Below are 26,869 nucleotides of genomic sequence, written 5' to 3'. Positions count from 1 at the left end.
TATAAGTGGCTACATGTGGTGTGATAGAACTTCAAGACCCTAGGCATAGTTGTTTATACAAATCTCATATAGCAATCATGAGAACAGCAACATGAAAACAAATAAGAAGAACCCGTCTAGAACTCTTGATTAGTTTGATTCCATAATAACCCAATGAATGAACTGCAAAGCAAGTGCATATTTATTATCTGGACGGCAGGCTACATGAATAAACAAGGTATGCAAAGGGGCGAAATGGATTGCTGGGTCCTACCACCTTGGTGAAAACTTGCTGGGACCCAAGGGGTATATATGTCTCTTGCAAAAGCTTCAGCAGATACCATTGGGGAACAGGCTTTGACCCCATAGGTGATATATTTTCCCTTCAAGGTTTAGTCATAGAACATCACTGGAACAGAACAATACATCCACACAGAGCAAACTTGAACTAATATAAACTTCTTCTTACGATTCATTTTCACACTTTTATCATATAGTGACCAGTGGTATTGAAAATACCTAAAGAGTTACATATGCCAAGTAAGAAAACATATAAGTGGCTACATGTGGTGTTATAAAACTTCAAGACCCTAGGCATAGTTGTCTATAAAAATCTCATACAGCAATCATGAGAACAGCAACATGAAAACAAATAAGAAGAACCCGTCTAGAACTCTTGATTAGTTTGATTCCATAATAACCCAATGGATGAATTGCAAAGCAAGTGCATATTTATTATCTGGAGGGCAGGCTACACGAATAAACAAGGTATGCAAAGGGGCGAAATGGATCGCTGGGTCCTACCACCTTGGTGAAAACTTGCTGGGACCAGAGGGATATATATGTCTCTTGCAAAGGCTCCAGCAGATATCATTGGCGAACAGGCTTTGACCCCATAGGTGATATATTTTCCCTTCAAGGTTTAGTCATAGAACATCACTGGAACAGAACAATACATCCACACAGAGCAAACTTGAACTAATATAAACTTCTTCTTACGATTCATTTTCACACTTTTATCATATAGTGACCAGTGGTGTTGTAAATACCTAAAGGGTTACATATGCCAAGTAAGAAAACATATAAGTGGCTACATGTGGTGTGATAGAACTTCAAGACCCTAGGCATAGTTGTCTATAAAAATCTCATACAGCAATCATGACAACAGCAACATGAAAACAAATAAGAAGAACTCGTCAAAGTCTAGAAATCTTGATTAGTTTCATTCCATAATAACCCGTTGGGTTAATTGCAAAGCAAGTGCATATTTATTATCTGGACGGCAGGCTACACGAATAAACAAGGTATGCAAAGGGGCGCAATGGATTGATGGGTCCTACCACCTTGGTGAAAACTTGCTGGGCCCCAGGGATATATATGTCTCTTGCAAAGTCTTCAGCAGATACCATTGGGGAACAGGCTTTGACCCCATAGGTGATATATTTTCCCTTCAAGATTTAGTCATAGAACATCACTGGAACAGAACAATACATCCACACAGAGCAAACTAGAACTAATATAAACTTCTTCTTACTATTCATTTTAACACTTTTATCATGTTGTAAATACCTAAAGAGTTACATATGCCAAGTAAGAAAACATATAAGTGGCTACATGTGGTGTGATAGAACTTCAAGACCCTAGGCATAGTTGTCTATAAAAATCTCATACAGCAATCATGAGAACAGCAACATGAAAACAAATAAGAAGAACCCGTCAAAATCTAGAACTCTTTATTAGTTTGATTCCATAATAACCCAATGGATGAATTGCAAAGCATGTGCATATTTATTACCTGGAGGGCAGGCTACACGAATAAACAAGGTATGCAAAGGGGCAAAATGGATCACTGGGTCCTACCACCTTGGTGAAAACTTGCTGGGACCCGAGGGATATATATGTCTCTTGCAAAGGCTCCAGCAGATACCATTGGGGAACAGGCTTTGACCCCACAGGTGATATATTTTCCCATCAAGGTTTAGTCATAGAACATCACTGGAACAGTGAACAGGATATGTCTCTTGCAAAGGCTTCAGCAGATACCATTGGAGAACAGGCTTTGACCCCATAGGTGATATATTTTCCCTTCAAGGTTTAGTCATAGAACATCACTGGAACAGAACAATACATCCACACAGAGCAAACTTGAGCTAATATAAACTTCTTCTTAAGATTAATTTTCACACTTTTATCATATAGTGACCAGTGATGTTGTAAATACCTAAAGAGTTACATATGCCAAGTAAGAAAACATAAAAGTGGCTACATGTGGTGTGATAGAACTTCAAGATGCTAGGCATAGTTGTCTATAAAAATCTCATACAGCAATCATGAGAACAGCAACATGAAAGCAAATAAGAAGAACCCGTCTAGAACTCTTGATTAGTTTGATTCCATAATAACCCAATGGATGAATTGCAAAGCAAGTGCATATTTATTATCTGGAGGGCAGGCTACACGAATAAACAAGGTATGCAAAGGGGTGAAACGGATCTCTGGGTCCTACCACCTTGGTGAAAACTTGCTGGGACCCGAAGGATATATATGCCTCTTGCAAAGGCTCCAGCAGGTACCATTGGGGAACAGGCTTTGACCCCACAGGTGATATATTTTCCCTTCAAGGTTTAGTCATAGAACATCACTGGAACGGAACAATACATCCACACAGAGCAAACTTGAACTAATATAAACTACTTCTTACGATTAATTTTCACACTTTTATCATATAGTGACCAGTGGTGTTGTAAATACCTAACGAGTTACATATGCCAATTAAGAAAACATATAAGTGGCTACATGTGGTGTGATAGAACTTCAAGACCCTAGGCATAGTTGTCTATAAAAATCTCATACAGCAATCATGAGAACAGCAACATGAAAACAAATAAGAAGAACCCGTCTAGAACTCTTCATTAGTTTGATTCCATAATAACCCAATGGATGAACTGCAAAGCAAGTGCATATTTATCATCTGGACGGCAGGCTACACGAATAAACAAGGTATGCAAAGGGGCGACATGGATTGATGGGTCCTACCACCTTGGTGAAAACATGCTGGGACCCGAAGGATATATATGTCTCTTGCAAAGGCTTCAGCAGATACCATTGGGGAACAGGCTTTGACCCCATAGGTGATATATTTTCCCTTCAAGGTTTAGTCATAGAACATCACTGGAACAGAACAATACATCCACACAGAGCAAACTTGAACTAATATAAACTTCTTCTTACGATTCATTTTCACACTTTTATCATATAGTGACCAGTGGTGTTGTAAATACCTAAAGAGTTACATATGCCAAGTAAGAAAACATATAAGTGGCTACATGTGGTGTGATAGAACTTCAAGACCCTAGGCATAGTTGTCTATAGAAAGCTCATACAGCAATCATGAGAACAGCTACATGAAAACAAATAAGAAGAACCCGTCTTGAACTCTTGATCAGTTTGATTCCATAATAACCCAATGGATGAACGGCAAAGCAAGTGCATATTTATTATCTGGACGGCAGGCTACACGAATAAACAAGGTATGCAAAGGGGCGAAATGGATTGCTGGGTCCTACCACCTTGGTGAAAACTTGCTGGGACCTGAGGGGTATAGGGAGTTTATCAGGGTTGGAGCTAAACTCTGCAGAGCTGTGGCCCTCCAGGACAGAGTTTGCCCATCCCTGCTTTAGAGGAACTTGATGAGCTTTTGGCACTCAATTTTGTGCCTGCGCACTGCCATTGGATGGTGAGAGGTTTTCTTTTCCATAAGAAACATGCCATACAAACACACAGTCACACCAACCAGAAAAATAATAATAATGTTAGGGATTATTTCTGCGCCAGGGTTACACCCCTGATTCAGTACAGTTTATGGGGACTTTACTGGGGCATTGGATGATATGTGATATAGGGACTATTTTACACCAGGGGTACCCTTTATACAGTACAGCTTATTGTGACTGTACCGGGGCGTTAGGATCCACTAAGGCCACAGGTTGATCAGACCTGCTGGCCTCTCTAACACCTCTTCCAGCAGCTACCCAGTCTCCCAGGAGGTTTTCCATCCAGATAAAGACCAGGCTCAACCCTACTTAGCTTCGATGGGAGTGCATGTGGAAGCTTTAGGTTGACCACTGCTGGCTCTTACTGCTTTCTTTGCAAGAGTTAAAAAGACCAACTAATGGAAACAATAATCACCATTATGGTGATTACAAATGAAACAGATTAGAGTTAAACCCCTGTTAATTCTCAGTAACAACTCCTGTGGACATCTGACAGAAATAAAGTCATTCTGGTTAGTAATAAGTGAAGGTGGTAATGCTTTTTGTGTAGTTGTTTAATCCTCATCTGATGAGATCTTGAGAGATTTATTGTTGTCTTTTATCTTCAGCTGATTTCATCTAAGACTGTGGCTGAAGTCAGTTGTAATTCTTGTTTATGCTCGTCTCTTTTTCTGTTATCTTCTTTCCTTCAGTGATTCTGCTTGTTAACAGGCTTATTAAGGCTGAGATGATTCAATATTTAATATACACTTTTTTTTTGTGGCTCAGATAAGGTCCAGTTCTGGTTTATTTCATTGCTCTTGGCTGATATGTGGCATTGCTATGGCCTGCTTGTGGCCCAGATCTGGCAAACAGGAGTGAGCCACCCAAGGGCCGTCATTCCACGCTGCATGTGGGCCAGATCATCTTTCCACGTGTGCCAGATGTGGGCTGGATCTGGATCGTCAAAATGTTGCTATGTGGGTGAATATGCACATTCTTTGCAATTCATCCATTGGGTTAAATCGACTGAAGCAATCCCTTGATCAAAGCACAAACACAGCGAGTTACGCAATACTCGTCCTCTCATCTCAGGGAACCGAGGTTATATTAGTAACCGAGACGTTTCCTTTCGAGAGGTCTCTCCTATTGCGTAAGTAGCTTAAGCTATGGGGAAAACTCCTTTTTTCAAGAATATTGAATGGCGACTTTACTGGGGCATTGGATGAAATGCGATAAAGGGATTATTTTACACCAGGGGTACCCTTTATACAGTACAGCTTATTGTGACTGTAATGGGGCGGTAGGACTCATTAAGGCCACAGGTTGATCTGCTGGCCTCTCTAACACCTCTTCCAGCAGCTATCCAGTCTCCCAGGAGGTCTCCCATCCAGATAAAGAACAGATTCAACCCTACTTAGCTTCAATGGGAGTGCATGTGGAAGCTTTAGGTTGACAACTGCTGGCTGGTACATATGGCAGGACTTCTACTTTCTGACCCCTAAAAGTCCTGCCATATGTTTATTCCACCCATAAACTCAGTCAGCTGATTTCACTAATTAGTTCTATCTCATGGCTAAATTAGCAAATACAGGTGATGGGAACAAAAGAAAAAGCAAAAGAAAAGCAATAAACCAGAATTAGACCTTATCTGAGACACAAAACCTGTGTATATTAAATATTGAGTCATCTCAGTCTTAATAAGCCCGTTAACAAGCAGAATCACTGAAGGAAAGAAGATAGATGATATAAACACAAGACCTACAACTGACTTCAGCCACAGTCTTAGATGAAATCAACTGAAGATAAAAGACAACATTAAATCTCTCAAGATGTCACCAGGAGAGGATTAAACAACTCCATAAAAAGCATTACCACATTCACTTATTACTAACCAGAATTTATATTCTGTCAGATGTCTACAGAAGTTGTTTCTGAAAATTAACAGGGGTTTAACTCTAATCTGTTTCATTTGAAATCTAGGCATAGTTATCTATAAAAATCTCATACAGCAATCATGAGAACAGCAACATGAAAACAAATAAGAAGAACCCGTCAAAGTCTAGAACTCTTGATTAGTTTGATTCCATAATAAACCAATGGATGAATTGCAAAGCAAGTGCATATTTATTATCTGGAGGGCAGGCTACACAAATAAAAAAGGTATGCAAAGTGGAGCAATGGATCGCTGGGCCCTACAATATTGGTGAGAACTTGCTGGGAGCCGAGGGGTACATATGCCTCTTGCAAAGCTTTCATATGATTATTTTTCATACTGAGCAAACTTGAACTAATATAAACTTCTTATGATTAATTATCACATTTTATCATGTAGTGACCAGTGGTGTTGTAAATACATAAAGAGTTACATATGCCAAGTAAGAAAACATATAAGTGGCTACATGTGGTGTAATAGAACTTCAAGACCCTAGGCATAGTTGTCTATAAAAATCTCATACAGCACAATGTAAAACTTTACTGTAAATTTACAGCGAATTTCCTACAGAATTGTAGGGGAGAGCCGGGACAGTTGAAACACTTTTCAGATAAATGTCGTTTTCTAAGATATGGTTACAGATAGATTTTTTTATTTTTTTGTGATTAACATCTCACATATGTGTTCTCTTAGTATCATGTGTTATTCGGTACAAATATAGAATGATTTAAGTAAAATTTGACTTTGAACGGGAGTTGTGCTTTGTTTCAATCGTCCCGCCTGTGCGGGACGATTGAAACACAGGGGTGGGACGGATGAAACATAACAGTTTAAATGGCAACTATTCATCTAATGCTTATTTTTGTGAACAATACCTGACAAGTAACTTATGTACATATTGTTACAAACATATTTTGTCATTTATTTTAATTTAAAGGTTCATATTAACCATTTTTGTTCTGTCGCCCTATAAACAATCGGCGATAAGCCTATGCGCATTTTGTAATCTTTCTAATAGGCTATTTTGACAAAGATAGACAAATCCGTTTACAATTAATTTTCTTACATTTCTTCCTTGAGTCATATTGAGTGTTTGCTAGTTGAATAGCCTGTTATTATGAAGAAAACAAGGTCAACCAGAAGACAAATTAAATTTATTGAAGATTGAAGATTCGACAATTGATGATTATGTAACAGGTGTATATATTATCTAAGTTATTATTTTATTATTAATTATATTATAATTTTTTGGCGGACTTTTATTTTGACGGGCGGTTTGGTTTCCTGTGTGGAGGGTGCGTGAAAAAGAAAGAGAAGAAGAGCGCGGCATATAAGAGACGCACGGAGAAGAGAAAGTGAGTGTTGTGTCGTGTTTTGAGAAGCTCGTCCGATAAAGTGACTTAAATGGAAGATAATCAGGGCTTTAGTCGGATACAGGACGATATAAAGTGATTTTTGTTCCGCATTTCGTAGTTTTTGTGTAGTTTTGATCCATGAATCGCATTGCATTGGACTGCTGGAGTGACGCAGTAATGTTTTGTGAAGGCTACGAGAACTGTGAGTGCATTTAAAGTACAAATTTAGCCTGGTTGGGGACGATTGAAGAGTTTTTTCACATTTTTGTTGAGCTTTTGACTTCTTCCATCTTGTTCGAAAAGCACTCTTACGAATTAACGTTTCAACCAGACTGGTCACGTGTATTTGAGTGTTCGGCACGTGTCATCGCACGTGAGATGGGAATCGATGCTTGCAGTTGGCGCTGAACATATTTTTTTTTTGAGAAGATTTAAGTTTAAGACTATTTTGTATTACCCTGCCATCCAACGACATCTCAGTTTGACACATCTCCGTTGGTGTATCCCAGTTTGATACATTCTAGTTGATATCTCATTTTTGAATCATCTCCATTTGATTCACTTACTTTTCGACTCATTTTGATTTATTATTTTTTTGTTGGACATTTCATTAAGCTTGAGTGATATTTCTACGAAAACCTCAAGTTAATTTCAACGCACGCTACGTCAAGACAACTTTTCAATTGATTCCTTTTTGATATTTTTGATCTGAGGAACACTGAACGGTGAGAGTTCAGTTGAACTACAGAACTCAAATGAACTGAGTGAACACATAAAGGGACGTTTCACGTAAGTGTTCTTCCAGATGTGAAATTTCATTGTACCATTGTTGATGTTGTTTTTCCAAAATGTGATTGTTTGATCATTCGAAGTTGATCATTTGAAAACTGTGAACTCATCCTAACTGGTGTTTACAAAAGTGACAAGTGTTTTTTTATTTTATTTTATTTTGAAGTGAGATTTACCATTGTACAACTGAATGGTTTAGAGCTTTTACATTGAAAGTGGTTGTGTTGTAGTGAGTTTAAAAGAAAACACAAAGACCATACATTTTATTTATTTTCTTTTATTTTGTGATTATCAACCCTGAATTAACACCTGATTACTAGAAAGAAAAGTACACAGAGAATAAATATTGTTTAATTTTCGTACTTACCTGCATTGTACCTTTTTGTTTAGAGCTGTCAAGGAGTAGGGGCATCTCAGCTACTTTATTAGACCAGGGGAGGGAGGAGTATATTAAACTGTCTGATACATTTAATATTCCTTCAGGAAGCCATCTTGTTACGTTTACTCATACTGAAGCCTACCCTCGTCGGTCTGTACATTTTAATAGAGTAGGACACAACTTACATACAATTAGTGTGTAATGAGATTAAAAGCACTGAAAGCGGGGACTAAGATCTTTACGTTATTCAGTCTTCCGTGGCAGCACTAATAAAATTCCCCCTACAAGACGAGTTAAATACTCGCTACATAAGTGGCGTCACGAACAGGATCATACTTAGCCTAGTTTTGTTGTTGTTGCACTATTCTGTCCCAGGTCTGTGAGCAAGAAGAAAAATGGCAGAACTGGAAGAATTGAAGAAGGAGTTCGCTGAAATGCAGAGGAGGTTAGCGGAGCAAGCTGGGGCATTGGATCATGCCAGAACGGAGCAGCGAGAAGCCCTGTCATTGGCCAGAGCAGTAATGGAGCAGCAAGCAGCCACTCGTGCACCCCCAGCAACGATCTATATCCCAAGAGATCATAAACTTACCGATTTCACTGGCACCACAAAACCCGGAGAAGGAAGTGTGGAAGAGTGGATTGTCTCTATGAAATCAGCCTTTCGAGTCATGAAGGTGCCAGAAGAGGATCAGGTGGAGCTGATAAAGCAGCACTTAAAGGGAGAAGCTAAAGATACTGTGAAGTTCATGATGGAAGAAGTGGATAACAGTGTGGAGTCCATCTTCCAGCTGCTCCAGGAAACCTATGGAGACAAGGTACCTATTGGCACGAGGTTGAAAGATTTTTATGATCGAAAGCAAGCACCTGGTGAGACCATACGCGCCTATGCTTACGATTTACGAGAAAAGCTCCACAAGGTGAAACGCAGAGAGCCCAGACGAGTTTCAGATGAAGAGAGTGTTTTGAAAGAGCAGTTAGTCCTTGGACTGAGGGATGATTTCCTAAGAAGAGAGATGAAACGAAGGGTCAAGGAGGAGCGAAGCTTGACTTTTGCACAGCTAATGCAGGACGCCATCACATGGTCTGAGGAAGAGGAAGCACAGCCTGAAGGTAACTTGAAGACCCCTGTGCGTGCGAGAGTGGCAGCTCACACTACAGTTGCGACTGGTGACAATCCATCCTCATTGACATTAGAAAAGTTGCACGAGGCAATAGAGAAGATAGCTGCACGGCAGGAAGAATTGTACAGAATTGTCCATAGTCAAGGGAGAGTTGATCCCCAGCCGGGTGTTATGAGAAGACAGCCACTGAAAAACAGTGAAGGGCAATATATCTGTTACACATGTGGTGAACCAGGTCACACGAGTCGACGTTGTAGGCAGCTTAAAGAGCTGGGTAACCGGGGCACTGCGTCGTCACAAATGGTGGAAGTATCTGAGGTGTTAAGAGGAGCTTCATCGGGTGACTTGGCAAGCACCAGTGGTCCTTCAGTAATCCGGAGCCATACAGCTGACTGGAATGCAGATATAGCACCAGAAACACTTAGGGATAGTGCTTTTGGAGACTGTTTGACAGTGGATGTAAAAATAGCAGGGGTGCCCACCAAATGTCTGTTGGACACCGGTTCAGAGGTCACCACCATCTCAGAGTCTCACTTTAAACATAATTTCGGAGGACAAGAGATACAGCTGTCGTCTGCTAACTGGGTGCGCCTCACTGCTGCAAATGGACTAGACATTCCTGTTCTTGGATGTCTACAGGCAGATATAGAGTGCATGGGAACTCTGCTTCCAGGGAAGTGTGTTTTTGTGCTCACAGACTCGAACCCCGACGTGAAGGAGATGAAGGGATTGGCTGGAATCGTGGGGATGAATGTGCTTAGTGAATTGAAAAACCTTGTACTGTCTGGAAAGGATTTGGATAAGGAGATCAAAGTGAGCCAACGTGCAGATGCTAACGTCAGACGAGTCATAGCAAAAGTAAAAAAAGATGAAGAAGTGTTCAGCGTGAAACATGAAGAAACTGAGGAAAAAACAGGTGAAGACATAAAGATTGAAGTGTTCAGCAGGAAACATGAAGTAACTGAGAAATTTAAGGAATACCTAATATTTGCAAAATTTCAGGTTATTACTGACCACAACCCTCTTCGCTACCTGGAGACAGCCAATCTCGGAGCAGTGGAACAGCGTTGGTCTGCACAGTTAGCGGAGTTCAACTTTGAGGTTTGTTACAAGCCTGGCAGACAGAACATCAATGCTGACGTTCTTTCTAGGATTCCCTGGGGTATGGAACCCGAGGAGGATGACACTGGAAAAGACTTCATTCGGTTGACATCAGACGAGGTACGAGCATGCCTGTGGCCTAGTAAAGAAGAAAGGGTTGACAAGTCTGTTGTCCGAGTTGCCAAACAAGCAGCCATAAGAAAGGGTGTTGATGGTTATAGCTGGTCATCCATCAAAGAGCAACAGAGAAAGGATCCTTGTATAGCACCTGTGTACAACGCTGTATTTGAGAACAGGAGGATAATGACACGTAGTTTCCGGGATATGGAAACCCAGCAAAAGAAGCTAGCTAGACAATTGGAGCGTTTGAAATTAAAACATGAAGTGCTGTTCCGAGTAATTACAGACCCAAGAGACGGGGAAGAGATTTGGCAGTTGGTAGTGCCTGAGTCTTTATGGGAGAAAGTGTATAAGGGAGTCCATGAACATGGAGGACATTTTGGCAGCAGGAGTACATTAGAGCAAATGCGACAGAGTTATTATTGGCCCTCAATGGCCAATGACGTACAAACATGGGTAACCCAGTGTCGAAGATGTACCCTAGCTAAGGATGTATTCCCCAGGATTCGTGCTCCTATGACCTGCACCAACGTAACCGCACCTCTAGAAGTTCTTGCCATGGATTACACCATGCTTGAGAGGTCAGCAGGAGGTTACGAAAATGTTCTAGTGCTTACAGACATGTTTACAAGATTTACTGTGGCAGTCCCGACGAAAAATCAGACAGCACTTACCACCGCCAAAGCCCTTGTACGACACTGGTTTGTTTGCTATGGGTGTCCTGCCCGATTGCACTCGGATCAAGGCAGATGTTTCGAGGCCAGCGTTATAAAGGAACTCTGTAAATTGTATGGGATCAGCAAGAGCCGCACCAGTCCTTATCATCCGCAAGGGAACGCGCAGTGCGAAAGGTTCAATCGCACTATGCACGACATGCTGCGAACATTACCTGCGGAAAAGAAGAAGGATTGGAAAACTTACCTGCCTGAACTTGTGATGGCCTACAATAGCCACGTTCATTCATCGACCGGTTACTCCCCATTTTATTTAATGTTTGGACGAGACGCAAGGCTGCCCATGGATGTCCTAGGAGGAAAAGACCTAACTGATGATGAGGCGGATGATCTGGATGAGTGGGTAAAGAATCACCATGAACGCCTGAGAACTGCAGTGGAGACAGCGAAGGTAACTGCTCAAGAAGCTTCCAGGAGAAGGAAGAGGGTCTATGACCGCAAGGCTTCAGGAGCGCTCATTAGACCTGGTGACAGAGTATTGTTGCGTAACCACAAGTTTAGGGGGCGAAACAAAATCCAAGATAAGTGGGAGTCTGTACCGTATTTGGTAGTGCAACAAAATCACGCAGGTTTACCAGTCTTTACTGTACGTCCTGAGCAGGGAGGTTCCACAAAGGTCGTTCACAGGGATCAATTGAGACACTGTACTTTTCCCTCACCCACAAGGCAGGTTACGCATGCAAGAAGGGAAAAAGAAGTGTCAGACTTAGACTCACAAGACATTGTTTACATTCCATATACTACACACTTACCAAACACCTGCTTACCTGGGGAAGTCGAGGGTGGAGTGGTATGTGAGGAGGGTAATGTAGCTGGGAGTGAGAGAGTAGTCACAGGTCAAGATGGGGAATCTGAAGACTCTGACATTTCAGAAGCTGACACTAGTGGGGTACCTAATCTCAGACGTTCGAAGAGAGAAACCCAGGGTAGATTGCCTGTAAGATATAAGGATGATTACATTATGTAATTTGGGTTTAAAGTGCCAATACATGTGTAAAGAAAATGTCAAAGAATGTGTTCCGTCTAAAGAGGATGTCTAAGCAAAAATTGAAAATGTGTTATTGAATCCAATTTAACTGCTCTTGTGTTTTGTTTGTTTAACCAGGAACTGGTCTGTTTGGAGATGTCGATGGAGTGGCAGGGTTTAGCAGGGGGGAAATGTAACAGGTGTATATATTATCTAAGTTATTATTTTATTATTAATTATATTATAATTTTTTGGCGGACTTTTATTTTGACGGGCGGTTTGGTTTCCTGTGTGGAGGGTGCGTGAAAAAGAAAGAGAAGAAGAGCGCGGCATATAAGAGACGCACGGAGAAGAGAAAGTGAGTGTTGTGTCGTGTTTTGAGAAGCTCGTCCGATAAAGTGACTTAAATGGAAGATAATCAGGGCTTTAGTCGGATACAGGACGATATAAAGTGATTTTTGTTCCGCATTTCGTAGTTTTTGTGTAGTTTTGATCCATGAATCGCATTGCATTGGACTGCTGGAGTGACGCAGTAATGTTTTGTGAAGGCTACGAGAACTGTGAGTGCATTTAAAGTACAAATTTAGCCTGGTTGGGGACGATTGAAGAGTTTTTTCACATTTTTGTTGAGCTTTTGACTTCTTCCATCTTGTTCGAAAAGCACTCTTACGAATTAACGTTTCAACCAGACTGGTCACGTGTATTTGAGTGTTCGGCACGTGTCATCGCACGTGAGATGGGAATCGATGCTTGCAGTTGGCGCTGAACATATTTTTTTTTTGAGAAGATTTAAGTTTAAGACTATTTTGTATTACCCTGCCATCCAACGACATCTCAGTTTGACACATCTCCGTTGGTGTATCCCAGTTTGATACATTCTAGTTGATATCTCATTTTTGAATCATCTCCATTTGATTCACTTACTTTTCGACTCATTTTGATTTATTATTTTTTTGTTGGACATTTCATTAAGCTTGAGTGATATTTCTACGAAAACCTCAAGTTAATTTCAACGCACGCTACGTCAAGACAACTTTTCAATTGATTCCTTTTTGATATTTTTGATCTGAGGAACACTGAACGGTGAGAGTTCAGTTGAACTACAGAACTCAAATGAACTGAGTGAACACATAAAGGGACGTTTCACGTAAGTGTTCTTCCAGATGTGAAATTTCATTGTACCATTGTTGATGTTGTTTTTCCAAAATGTGATTGTTTGATCATTCGAAGTTGATCATTTGAAAACTGTGAACTCATCCTAACTGGTGTTTACAAAAGTGACAAGTGTTTTTTTATTTTATTTTATTTTGAAGTGAGATTTACCATTGTACAACTGAATGGTTTAGAGCTTTTACATTGAAAGTGGTTGTGTTGTAGTGAGTTTAAAAGAAAACACAAAGACCATACATTTTATTTATTTTCTTTTATTTTGTGATTATCAACCCTGAATTAACACCTGATTACTAGAAAGAAAAGTACACAGAGAATAAATATTGTTTAATTTTCGTACTTACCTGCATTGTACCTTTTTGTTTAGAGCTGTCAAGGAGTAGGGGCATCTCAGCTACTTTATTAGACCAGGGGAGGGAGGAGTATATTAAACTGTCTGATACATTTAATATTCCTTCAGGAAGCCATCTTGTTACGTTTACTCATACTGAAGCCTACCCTCGTCGGTCTGTACATTTTAATAGAGTAGGACACAACTTACATACAATTAGTGTGTAATGAGATTAAAAGCACTGAAAGCGGGGACTAAGATCTTTACGTTATTCAGTCTTCCGTGGCAGCACTAATAAAATTCCCCCTACAAGACGAGTTAAATACTCGCTACATTATTATTACAGAGATAGCATGTGTTTTGTAATTAAAAATTAATTTGCATTAAAAGAAACAAAAGTCTAGAAACAGTATATGAATCTATGAACAGTATAGGCTATGACCAGGTTTAACGTGCAGGACGCGCTGTCGGGACGGTTTAAACACTTGTTTCAACCGTCCCGACAGCGCCTCCTGTCATTTAAATCTCTTTTGCCCTTAAACTAAAAAACTGTGATATTGCACACTTAAGGGTGTGTTGCAGTACTAATACACCTGCCATATTATCATTACAATTGCACATGAAACAATAAATCCAACTTGTCAGTCAAAAAAAAGTATTGCACGAAAGAATTCACTTACAGCACTCAAAAACAGCTTTGCGGCTTTAACTCCAAAACGGCACGACGTAAAGAAGAAATGTTTTCGCGGGTATGGTAGGCATTGCGTTCTGTACGTGCTGACGAAATTTGACGTACATGACGTGAGTGGTTTTCAAGGAAATCTCAGTGTTTCATCCGTCCCACGTTTCAATCGTCCCGCCTCTCCCCTACTGTATTTCCATAATACAGTATTAGGCTGTATATTTTACAGAACACCTGTAAATATACAGCACATTTCTGTTTTCAACCCGATAAATTCGTAATATAGTATCATACTGTAAAAGCACTGCATTGTGGGATTGATTTCTTTCGCGCTCAATTCAGTTCAAATGTGACGCGAGACGACAGTAGCTACTACAGGCAAACTTGATTTGTCAGCGGGATTCAACTGAACAGAATAATCATTCCTGTTAACAAGATAAACAGTGTCTGCGAATCTGTGAGCAATTTTTAAGCTTTTGTGAGCTTCGGTTCGTGTTTCAAACATTAGTTGCCTGTGATGCAGCAGAAAATGGGCGACATTAACGTTACATGAAGACGGATGGAAGAATTTGTCATCTGAATAATCTAACCTGCGCCTGTGACGATTAGTGGGATTTAGAGTTTGAGAAGATGGAAAATTGTTCAACTGAGTGATACGGTAAGCCAATATATTTTGTTTTTTTTGCGGTTTACTACCGCAGCCGCGCAAACACTCTGTTCCACCTGTTTACCAAGTAACGTTAACGTTGACTTCGATATTTCACATAATAGGCGACATATACCATGTTATTTGCATGACCTGCTTTTGATATATATTTTTCGTTTCAGGCTTTGTAATCTGATGACGGTCCAGTGCTAATGTAAGTGCTTTTAAGTAGTGTTACAGTTATAGTCTATGTGGTAAAAAAAAATGCTATCAAATGCTGTCAGTTCTGTGATCGTGCTTTTGAATCGTTGTCAGAATTTTGCTAGCACAAGAAAATCCATGTTCCTAATGCTTCTTTTTTCAAATGTAGTATTCCTGATTGCCATGCCATGATCCTACAACTAACGTTACTCCCACAATTCAAAGAGAAGTTAGACGGTGTTATCCTTCAAGTAGATAAGTAGAGATTATTCAACAAATCTCATTAATCTGTAATATGTTTTATGTTTTGGTTCTGTTGATCATGGTTGTGCTGTCCTTTTAAAAAATTGTTTCAGGAATTTGCAACTCTGATGTCCAGCAATCTACATTTGCCAGAGAGTCCACACATTATTTCCTGGTATGTAAACATTAAAGGTTTAAGTTTAAACCTAAAATGAAAAGCCATCATTTACTCACTCCACTGCAAAATATGTTTTTCTTAATTAGTGTTTTTTTTTTCTTCTTTCCTCTCCAGATATCTAAAATTCTTACATGAAGAAGCATTTAATTGACAAGTAAAAATTGTCTTGTTTTCTGAAAGAATAAGTCAAAATTTAGTGAGCAAAATAATATGGCAGTGCGTTTTAGTGTTCTTCTAACCCTAATCAATTTTAATTTTTAGGTGAAAATTTTAATTTATAGAACTATGAACAGATAGACAACTACATCGAACCACAGTGGAACCCACAATAGTTATTTTAATTATTAATATTATTTATTAATTCATTTTTTTTTTTCAATTACAGGTCAATCTCTAAGCAACCAGTGCTGGACATTACGTTTGGAAGGTCAAGGTGTGTGTGAAAGGATCACAGCCTCTTCATCACTGGCCTGGCAGCGCTGTTTGCCTCCTCCTAGAACTTCAGCTTGCAGTACCAGGAAGAGGCAGCACTTGAGTTTGTTCAGAGGTTAGTCATTAGCATATTTGCCATTCATATAAATATTAGACTGAATTGTGACTTGTCTTGACAGTATTTATTAAGCTGACTACTGGTATGAACAATATGGCCCTGGTTTCCATACTGGGCTTAGCTTAAGCCAGGTCTAGGCCTTAATAAAATTAGGGTAGTTAAGCAGCTTTTTATAAAAATGTCAAAAAAAAAAAAAAACATTACTGGTGTGCATCTTGAGACAAAACAGTGGCAGTCACATATTTAAGATATGTCAGTGCAAGTTGTTTTCAGTTGAAGGATTAGTGAAAATTCTGTCATTAATTACTCACCCTCATGTCGTTCCAAACCTGTAAGACCTTCGTTCATCTTCAGAACACAAATGAAGATATTTTTGATGAAATCTGAGAGGTTTCTGAACCAGCCATAGACAGAAACGTCTTTGCAACTTTCAAGGCCCAGAAAGGTAGTAAAAACATTGTTTAAATAATCCATGTAACTACAGTGGTGCAACCTTAATATTATGAAGCGATGAGAATACCTTTTGTGCACAAAAAACCCCAAAATAACGACATTATTCAACAATCTCTACTCTTTCACATCATTCTCCTACGCTGTTGATGTAGTGTAAACAGTGTCAAGTCACCTTCATTTATATAGCGCTTTTAACAATATAGATTGTTTCAAAGCAGCTTTACAGTGATAATAGGAAATTACAGTAACATAGATTGTTTTAGCCTCCTTAGTGTTTTAAAAAATATAGATTTTTAATGCTATCATAGTTGTGCCCCAAGCACTCCCATTCAAAAGGCAATTTGACCGTAAACGAAAATACGGTCAAACTTAAAAGTGGTGTTTCCATCCTAATTATGCTTTTAAATGAAAGTTTGCCTCGGGTAGATTAACAAAAAGACCCTAGGTTGCATTTTGGCAAGAGTTATCCTTTAATACGCTCCGGCCCACTCATCCTCACAAAACAGCGTAGAAGAATGACATGTAAAAGAAGAGATTATTCAACAATGTCGTTATTTTGGGGTTATTTTGCGCACAAAAAGTATTCTCGTCACTTCATAATATTAAGGTTGAACCACTGTAGTTATATGTACTATTTACCAATGTTTCTACCACCTTTCTGGGCTTTGGCAGTTGCAATGACATTGATGTCAATGGAGGGACAGAAACCTCCCAGATTTCATAAAAAATATCTTAATTTGTGTTCCGAAGATGAACGAAAGTCTTAAAGGAGAACTCCGGTCAATTTTAACATTGAGCTCATTTTTTTGTAAATTTGGAGTGCTGTCAATACAGAGAACAACGACAAAAATCGCTGTTGCCTACACCATGTTATCCTCTTTTTAAAATTTGCACCCTGTTGACTTCAATGGGGCACGTTTTAAACCTGCTTTTAGCCTCTTAACATCCTTGATGTGTCATTACAAATGCCCAGCCAATGTGAGTGATTCCTTCAGAGAGAACACGGGTGAATCTGACTGCAGTAGATGTGAAAGATATGAATAAAAATTATGTTATTTCAGCCAGCGCACATACCTGTATTTACATCCTGTTTTCGGTCGAAGTCCATAGTAATCGATTGTCGAGTTCACGCACATATGTTTAGTTACCTTTGATCACGAGCGTGAACTCGACAATCGACTACTATGGACTTCGACCGAAAACAGGATGTAAATACAGGTATGTGCGCTGGCTGAAATAACATCATTTTTATTCATATCTTTCACATCTACTGCAGTCAGATTCACCCGTGTTCACTCTGAAGGAATCACTCACATTGGCTGGGCATTTGTAATGACACATCAAGGATGTTAAGAGGCTAAAAGCAGGTTTAAAACGTGCCCCATTGAAGTCAACAGGGTGCAAATTTTAAAAAGAGGATAACATGGTGTAGGCAACAGCGATTTTTGTCGTTGTTCTCTGTATTGACAGCACTCCAAATTTACAAAAAAATGAGCTCAATGTTAAAATTGACCGGAGTTCTCCTTTAAGGGTGAGCAATAATGACAGAATTTTCATTTTTGGGTGCAAACATGCATTTTAGTCTGGTAAATGTCATGTTTAACATTATCATGTAGTCATGTATGCAATAAACATTGCAAGGCTTGCAATTAAAGTTAAATTATTTCTGTCACAAAGGTTTGGGCTGGATTCTGGCAATGTGTGCTCTATATAAACAGAGTCTATGGCTGCCTTTCCACTGATACTCTGATGGGACCTGATGAGGGGATGATATTAAAAGTTGTAGAATAAAACTTTAAATCTGGCAACCCCACTTCCAAAAGTTTAGTTAGTTGACAGTGCACATGTAAACAGACACATTGAGTTGATGTATTTTAACCAGGGCAGAAAAAATATCAGTTATTGATCACGACATCCAACATTTTTTTTCATGTTCAGTTTTATCCTAACAAACTAGTCGTTAAAAAAGTTATCTGGTTTCTATTTACACATATTTTGTGCTGTCTCTCTCTGTCAAAATATATAAACTCAGTCCATAATATTTCATTGTTTTTTTCTTCTTTCTTTTCTGCCTTTTAGACGCTTTCTTGACATCAATCCTGAACGTGGATCAAAAACAAAGAAAGGACAAGTAACTTCAAAGAAAACTGGCCAAGTTGTGCAAAAAAAGAACACTGTAAGCCTACAGGTTTCCTCACTTCTGCAAAAACTTGAAGACTTTGAATGGGATTTCGTTTGCACTTGTATGGACTTCAAAACAGAAACAGCAATTCACTGCCATTATAACGCTTGGAAGAGCCAGGACATTTTTTAATAGAACTCCGATTTTATTCATCTGAAAGAAGAATGTCACATAGACCTAGGATGACTTGAGGGTGAGTAAAACATGGACTAATTTAAATTTTTGGGTGAACTATCCCTTTAATTAAGCGCTAAGTGTTACCTATTTGTTGTTAAGTGTTAAAATTGAATTTTATGTTTAAAAACATTCAGCCAACATGTTCACAGAAGGCAATTTTCTGATCTTTGCTTTTAACCAAAATAAATGTTTTAAAACCCAGAAAATGTTGTTTTCTTTTTCCTAGTGTGACTACTACACAATTTATTGCTGTAGACAAGTTTAATATTGTAAAAGTATGTGGTATATACTGTATTTGGTAATTACAGTGGAGTACTGTAAATTCTGTTTACTGTACTAGTGCTGTAAAAATACAGTATGTGGCTGGCAACCCAGCTGCCAGTATTTTACTGTAAATTTACAGTACAACGTTTTACAGTGGAGTACTGTAAATGCTGTTTACAGTACTAGTTCTGTAAAAATACAGTATGTGGCTGGAAACCCAGCTGCCAGTATTTTACTGTAAATTGACAGTACAACGTTTTACAGTACAATACTGTAAATGCTGTTTACAGTACTAGTTCTGTGAAAATACAGTATGTGGCTGGCAACCCAGCTGCCAGTATTTTACTGTAAAATTACAGTGAAAAGTTTTACAGTGCAATCATGAGAACAGCAACATGAAAACAAATAAGAAGAACCCGTCTAGAACTCTTGATTAGTTTGATTCCATAATAACCCAATGGATGAATTGCAAAGCAAGTGCATATTTATTATCTGGAGGGCAGGCTACACGAATAAACAAGGTATGCAAAGGGGCGAAACGGATCACTGGGTCCTACCACCTTGGTGAAAACTTGCTGGGACCCGAGGGATATATATGTCTCTTGCAAAGGCTTCAGCAGATACCATTGGGGAACAGGCTTTGACCCCATAGGTGATATATTTTCCCTTCAAGGTTTAGTCATAGAACATCACTGGAACAGAACAATACATCCACACAGAGCAAACTTGAACTAATATAAACTTCTTCTTACGATTCATTTTCACACTTTTATCATATAGTGACCAGTGGTGTTGTAAATACCTAAAGAGTTACTAATGCCAAGTAAGAAAACATAAAAATGGCTACATGTGGTGTGATAGAACTTCAAGACCCTAGGCATAGTTGTCTATAAAATTCTCATACAGCAATCATGACAACAGCAACATGAAAACAAATAAGAAGAACCCGTCAAAGTCTAGAACTCTGGATTAGTTTGATTCCATAATAACCCAATGGATGAATTGCAAAGCAAGTGCATATTTATTATCTGGAGGGCAGGCTACACGAATAAACAATGTATGAAAAGGGGCGAAACGGATCGCTGGGTCCTACCACCTTGGTGAAAACTTGCTGGGACCCAAAGGATATATATGTCTCTTGCAAAGGCTCCAGTAGGTACCATTGGGGAACAGGCTTTGACCCCATAGGTGATATATTTTCCCATCAAGTTTTAGTCATAGAACATCACTGCAACGGAACAATACATCCACACAGAGCAAACTTGAACTAATATAAACTTCTTCTTACGATTAATTTTCACACTTTTATCATATAGTGACCAGTGGTGTTGTAAATACCTAAAGAGTTACATATGCCAAGTAAGAAAACATATAAGTGGCTACATGTGGTGTGATAGAACTTAAAGACCCTAGGCATAGTTGTCTATAAAAATCTCATACAGCAATCATGAGAACAGCAACATGAAAACAAATAAGAAGAACCCGTCTAGAACTCTTGATTAGTTTGACTCCATAATAACCCAAACTGCAAAGCAAGTGCATATTTATCATTTGTACGGCAGGCTACACGAATAAACAAGGTATGCAAAGGGGCGAAATGGTTTGCTGGGTCCTACCACCTTGGTGAAAATTTGCTGGGACCCGAGGGGTATATATGTCTCTTGCAAAGGCTCCAGCAGATACCATTGGGGAACAGGCTTTGACCCCATAGGAGATATATTTTCCCTTCAAGGTTTAGTCATAGAACATCACTGGAACAGAACAATACATCCACACAGAGCAAACTTGAACTGATATAAACAACTTCTTACGATTAATTTTCACACTTTTATCATATAGTGACCAGTGGTGTTGTAAATACCTAAAGAGTTACATATGCCAAGTAAGAAAACATATAAGTTGCTACATGTGGTGTGATAGAACTTCAAGACCCTAGGCATAGTTGGCTATAAAAATCTCATACAGCAATCATGAGAACAGCTACATGAAAACAAATAAGAAGAACCCGTCTAGAACTCTTGATTAGTTTGACTCCATAATAACCCAAACTGCAAAGCAAGTGCATATTTATCATTTGTACGGCAGGCTACACGAATAAACAAGGTATGCAAAGGGGCGAAATGGTTTGCTGGGTCCTACCACCTTGGTGAAAATTTGCTGGGACCCGAGGGGTATACATGTCTCTTGCAAAGGCTCCAGCAGATACCATTGGGGAACAGGCTTTGACCCCATAGGAGATATATTTTCCCTTCAAGGTTTAGTCATAGAACATCACTGGAACAGAACAATACATCCACACAGAGCAAACTTGAACTGATATAAACAACTTCTTACGATTCATTTTCACACTTTTATCATATAGTGACCAGTGGTGTTGTAAATACCTAAAGAGTTACATATGCCAAGTAAGAAAACATAAAAGTGGCTACATGTGGTGTGATAGAACTTCAAGACCCTAGGCATAGAGAACAGCAACATGAAAACAAATAAGAAGAACCCGTCTAGAACTCTTGATTAGTTTGATTCCATAATAACCCAATGGATAACCTGCAAAGCAAGTGCATATTTATCATCTGAACGGCAGGCTACACGAATAAACAAGGTATGCAAAGGGGCGAAATGGATTGCTGGGTCCTACCACCTTGGTGAAAACTTGCTGGGACCCGAGGGATATATATGTCTCTTGCAAAGGTTTTAGCAGATGCCATTGGGGAACAGGCTTTGACCCCATAGGTGATATATTTTCCCTACAAGGTTTAGTCATAGAACATCACTGGAACAGAACAATACATCCACACAGAGCAAACTTGAACTAATATAAACGTCTTCTTAGGATTAATTTTCACACTTTTATCATATAGTGACCAGTGGTGTTGTAAATACCTAAAGAGTTACATATGCCAAGTAAGAAAACATATAAGTTGCTACATGTGGTGTGATAGAACTTCAAGACCCTAGGCATAGAGAACAGCAACATGAAAACAAATAAGAAGAACCAGTCTAGAACTCTTGATTAGTTTGATTCCATAATAACCCAATGGATGAACTGCAAATCAAGTGCATATTTATCATCTGAATGGCAGGCTACACGAATAAACAAGGTATGCAAAGGGGCGAAATGGATTGCTGGGTCCTACCACCTTGGTGAAAACTTGCTGGGACCCGAGGGATATATATGTCTCTTGCAAAGGTTTTAGCAGATGCCATTGGGGAACAGGCTTTGACCCCATAGGTGATATATTTTCCCTACAAGGTTTAGTCATAGAACATCACTGGAACAGAACAATACATCCACACAGAGCAAACTTGAACTAATATAAACGTCTTCTTAGGATTAATTTTCACACTTTTATCATATAGTGACCAGTGGTGTTGTAAATACCTAAAGAGTTACATATGCCAAGTAAGAAAACATATAAGTTGCTACATGTGGTGTGATAGAACTTCAAGACCCTAGGCATAGTTGTCTATAAAAATCTCATACAGCAATCATGAGAACAGCAACATGAAAACAAATAAGAAGAACCCGTCTAGAACTCTTGATTAGTTTGATTCCATAATAACCCAAACTGCAAAGCAAGTGCATATTTATCATTTGTACGGCAGGCTACACGAATAAACAAGGTATGCAAAGGGGCGAAATGGTTTGCTGGGTCCTACCACCTTGGTGAAAATTTGCTGGGACCCGAGGGGTATATATGTCTCTTGCAAAGGCTCCAGCAGATACCATTGGGGAACAGGCTTTGACCCCATAGGTGATATATTTTCCCTTCAAGGTTTAGTCATAGAACATCACTGGAACAGAACAATACATCCACACAGAGCAAACTTGAACTGATATAAACAACTTCTTACGATTCATTTTCACACTTTTATCATATAGTGACCAGTGGTGTTGTAAATACCTAAAGAGTTACATATGCCAAGTAAGAAAACATAAAAGTGGCTACATGTGGTGTGATAGAACTTCAAGACCCTAGGCATAGAGAACAGCAACATGAAAACAAATAAGAAGAACCCGTCTAGAACTCTTGATTAGTTTGATTCCATAATAACCCAATGGATGAACTGCAAAGCAAGTGCATATTTATCATCTGAACGGCAGGCTACACGAATAAACAAGGTATGCAAAGGGGCGAAATGGATTGCTGGGTCCTACCACCTTGGTGAAAACTTGCTGGGACCCGAGGGGTATATATGTCTCTTTCAAAGGCTCCAGCAGATACCATTGGGGAACAGGCTTTGACCCCATAGGTGATATATTTTCCCTTCAAGGTTTAGTCATAGAACATCACTGGAACGATTAATTTTCACACTTTTATCATATAGTGACCAGTGGTGTTGTAAATACCTAAAGAGTTACATATGCCAAGTAAGAAAACATAAAAGTGGCTACATGTGGTGTGATAGAACTTCAAGACCCTAGGCATAGAGAACAGCGAAATAACACAAGTTATCTTTAAGTGAAAGTTTAATATTTATATATAATTTTTGCACTTGCAGTAGGCCTATACTACTATGTTCTTGTTTATACTTGAAAAATACCTTTAACTCTATTTTAATTTTAAAAACATTTTATTAGCTTCATGCATCCTTTTTTATCAACACTTGAATGTTGGTAAGTTTCATAAATAAAGGCAACATTTTAAACAAAAAAGATGAGAAAATCTCATTTTTGTCAAAGACTACGCCTTGATCAGATTCAGAAACATGATCAAAACACAGATGGAGGAGTTCGAGTCCAACACGTCGTTTTCTCTTCATGGGTTACGCTTAATTTCATTTGGACTTCAATCATTAAGAAGTTTTGATTTACAAGCTGTTTAATGTTTGATGATCACATTATTTTACTTTTGAGTGAGTAATCTTCTATCGCTTGTTTCAGCTTCTTCTTCTCCTGTGTTTTGATCCAGAGATTCTGTACTAGAAGATGTGTCATAGCGCCCCCTACTGTATAACAGTGAAAACATGGATAGCTGGAAAATTCAGTCAATGGTGGGGAAAGGGGAAAGTAGAATTGAAGTAAATTCCTATGTGCACTACCAGTGGACTAGCCTACCCAAAAATTCAGATATGCAGAATTAGAAACTTATCTGTTTTATATCAATATTTTAATCAATATTTCCAAACAACCTGCACGCTTAATAAACAGCTAGTTCAAAATGCAGCAGCTCAAGTTCTTACCAGAACCAGGAAGTATGACCATATTAGCCCGGTTCTGTCAACACTGCATTGGCCGCATAAATTTTAAAATATTGCTGATTACTTACAAAGCACTAAATGGTTTAGCTCCGCAGTACTTGAGCAAGCTCTTAACGCATTATAATCCTTCACGTCTATTGTGATCTCAAAATTCCGGCAGTTAATAATATCTAGAATATCAAAATCGACTGCTGGCGGTAGATCCTTTTCCTATTTAGCACCTAAACTTTGGAACAGTCTTCCTACCATTGTCCGGGAAGCAGTCAGTTCAAAGCCAGATTAAAGACACATCTCTTTGACCTAGCATTCACATAACACATTATAGACTTATTTAATTCAATTTTAGGCTGCATAGATTAGATCAGCCGGAACCGGGAACACTTCCCATAAATCCTGATGTATTTGTTACATCATAAGAAGAATTGCATCTACGCTAATTTTAGTGTCTTTGTTTATCCCGAGGTTTTCCCGCAGCCTGCCGGATCCAGGCCGTATCCAGATCTGACGAAGGACCTTCGCCTGGACCCGATGACAACGCAGTGCTGAAGTGCCAACTAGTCTCTCCCTATAGAGGATCCCTTTACCACTCTACAGATAAAGCGTTTTCAGGAAATTCGTTTTGCGTACCTACCCCGAAGTGACAAAATAAAATACAATTCTGTATCAAAATTTATAAAGAAAGACCAGTACTTTGTTTAGGCTTGGTTTGTAGGGAATTACAAACCTGTGCACATATATTCAAACGCACATAACTATAGAACCAATTCTTAATGCGCATGTGAACACCATCAGCATTTCTCACAGGTTTGCGTTTAAAGTCTGTGTAGAGAGAATGGTGTTGTCTTAGCGGCCCCTAATTTAATAACAAATGATCGTTGCGACGGAAGCGAATCAATCAAAAATAACTTTAGCTGAAAAATTACTTTATTAAAGAACCGCTATAAAGCCAAAACAATCTCTGTTACCATAAATTATACGTTTATCTCTGTAAAGCTACTTTGAAACAATCTACATTGTTAAAAGCGCTATATAAATGAGGATGACTTGACTTGACAATGTAAGTTTCATAAGACTGTATATGAAAAACTATGTAAAAAAAAAAAGTATATTTAATAGGCTACTCAATCAAAAGAGTTAACACAACTACAATCCAAGTATACTTTGAATAATTAAACTTTTAAGTATATCTCGATCAAAAGATTGAGTACAAGTACAGGCCAAATATACTTGGACTTTTCTCTCAGTATAAGTCAAGTACACTTGACTTCAAGTGGAATTTGAAGTATATTTCTGAGAAGTACATAAAGTATATTTCTGAGAAGTACATAAAAAGTAGACTGAAAGTATACTAATAGCACACTTGAATAAACTTGTTTTTCGTAAGGGAAAGCACAGGCTTCCTTCTTCCTTAAGAAACATGAGACGAGTTGGCGGAAAAAAAATGGTGCAAACATGTTGATCACGTCACTGATGCCTCAAGCGCCATCAGCCAATGGATTGGTGTGATTCTATATGGGCTTCAAACAATCTAACCTGGAGGGTGTTCCCCTTAGCATCAGCTACTGACACACCATCAAGTGAATATGAAAGGGTACTCATGATCTACATATGGCGCTTTACCACTGCATGGTACGGCTTGGCTCAACTCAGTTTGCTTTAGTACCCCTTCAAAGTGGGTGGGATTATAGACTGATCGTTATAGTTGCAACGCCTTTACTACCGTGACATAATAGTAAACACGACACAAACAAACGCACAACACAGGACAGGAGCAATTGAGCATATCAATGGAATGGTGTTCTTGATTCTTGGCATGTGTATGTTTTTAACTACAAGACGAAGAAGTTTGTTTGTTCGGGTTTGGTGTCTCATTTCGCAAATCCAGTGACGCTGATAGTGACGATTCTCTCTGACCAATCAGTGACACTATTTATGAGTCATACACCGAGCCGTGCAGTGAAAAAACGCCTATACATAGAATACATGAACATGAAAAAAGCTACATAATTTGATAAATGTAAATGAGATTTTTAAGTTTTTATTTAAGAATCTGTAAATTTGTGAATGTGTATGTGCTTGATTTTTTGTGTTTGTGTGTGCATAGCTTCATGTGTACTCAATACAGATACAAAATGTGTGGGTGTGTGTATGTGAAAAGACTGAGGGACGCAGGTGCACCCCATCTGTACACTCCACAGCAAAGAGTGCAGCTGCTGTGAATCAAATATTCTCCCTCATCTCTGCAGCCTAACTCAGACTAATCACATGTACGTCAGAGCGGCTAACAGAGGTGCTCTCACAAGGGACAGGATGAGGAGAAGAGAGAGATGAAGAGAAGGATGAAAGGGGGGGGAATT

At 38.9% G+C, this 26,869-nt stretch overlaps 1 long non-coding RNA gene across 1 annotated transcript; it reads left to right on the top strand.

Moving 5' to 3' along the window:
• The first annotated feature begins 15,448 nt into the window (after window positions 1-15,448).
• On the top strand, window positions 15,449-19,005 carry LOC311088664. The gene is made up of 3 exons (XR_014607545.1): window positions 15,449-15,681; window positions 16,070-16,231; window positions 18,767-19,005. It is a non-coding gene; the product is annotated as an uncharacterized lncRNA (long non-coding RNA).
• Window positions 19,006-26,869: the final 7,864 nt, after the last annotated feature.

Source organism: Abramis brama (genome assembly GCF_963993115.1).
Source record: "Abramis brama genome assembly, chromosome: 8".
NCBI lineage: Eukaryota > Metazoa > Chordata > Actinopteri > Cypriniformes > Leuciscidae > Abramis > Abramis brama.
This window is presented reverse-complemented; position numbering and strand designations above follow the sequence as displayed.